The sequence below is a fragment of the Mastomys coucha genome, unplaced genomic scaffold, assembly GCF_008632895.1.
Source record: "Mastomys coucha isolate ucsf_1 unplaced genomic scaffold, UCSF_Mcou_1 pScaffold20, whole genome shotgun sequence".
NCBI classification, from domain to species: Eukaryota; Metazoa; Chordata; class Mammalia; order Rodentia; family Muridae; genus Mastomys; species Mastomys coucha.
This window is the reverse complement of record NW_022196903.1, coordinates 134,286,350-134,287,756: the sequence shown is the minus strand read 5'-3', so window position 1 is coordinate 134,287,756 and position 1,407 is coordinate 134,286,350.

Below are 1,407 nucleotides of genomic sequence, written 5' to 3'. Positions count from 1 at the left end.
AAAAAAAAAAAAAAAAAAAAAGTAAGACAGACAGACAAACTTCTCAAAGAGAGCCCTGGGCTGGGGAGGTACCCCAGCCAGGAAAGTATGTGTTTTACAAGTATAAGGAGCAGAGTTCAGATTCCCAGAATTTCTGTGAAGTGCCAGGTGGGTGTGGTGGCGTGTCTGTAATTCTAGGGCAGAGAATAAGCAAGCTGGTTAGCTAGAGAACTGAAGCAGCGAACGGCAGGTTCGAGTGAGAGACTGACTCTCTCTATGAATATGGTGAGAGCAAGCGAGGAAGGGTCTGGGTGCTGACCTCGGGCCTCCATGTGCATATACACGTACTGCACACACGTGTGTGCCCAATCCTGTGAACACACGCAGACACACTTGTTCATCACACATAGACACATGCCAAAAGAAAGCAAGACTCCAGGCTTGTTTTTATTAGTCAGGTGTAGGATTTTGGTGAGTTTCAATTTTACTAGCTTCTCACCGGGCAATCCTTGAGGGGTACTTGCAGGGTTAATGTAGTTGATGTAGCCTAACAGTTCATCTAACCCTCAAGAATAAAGGAATGAGAATAGTACAAAGTTGTGTCTGAGATCCTCAGGTAGCATCCGGGGGGAAAGAATGAGGCTGTTGTACTCAAGGTCTCATACATTCAGGGTTTAATTCTCATTGCCACTTTAATGTAAAATGTCTGGAATATTTACAGCAAATGGTGTTAATTGAGATAGAATTCCTGCTTCTTGCCTGGAGAAACTTCAATCAGACTTGGAGGAGGGGAAGCTCTGTTTCCTTCTCATGATCCCATAATTTCCACGTCTCTCTATACTGACTCAAAATATAGTGGAAGATAAGATAAAAAAAAGTCTTGACTGTTTTCAGCGACTGAACTGTAGCATTGCGTGGCACCACAGCATGGCTGAACTCTAGCACTGCGTGGCACCACAGCATGGCTGAACTCTAGCACTGCGTGGCACCACAGCATGGCTGAACTCTAGCATTGCATTGCGTGGCACCACAGTATGACTCACGTTGTCAGAATGCCACACGATCAAGAGTACATTATACATTTTAAAATGAGGCTAGGGACGTAGCTCAGTTGGTAGGGTAGTTCTCTGACACGCAGAAAACCTTGGGTTTTATCTTCAGCACCATATGTGGCCAGATTAGATATCACAAACCTGTAATCTCAATGCTCAGGAGATGCAGGTAAGAGTGCAGGGTTACTGTTGGCTACTTGGTAAGCTTGACACCAACCTGCACTACATGGAGGCCCTGTCTTAAAACAAATAGACAAAAGTTCTCAGTGTAGTAGAAAGGCAACAGTTATGGGACATTTGGGAGAGTCCACAAGAATCGCCATATGTGACTGGGGCAGGGGATTTGGGTTCCCTATTGATGTTCTTAGTTTTATCA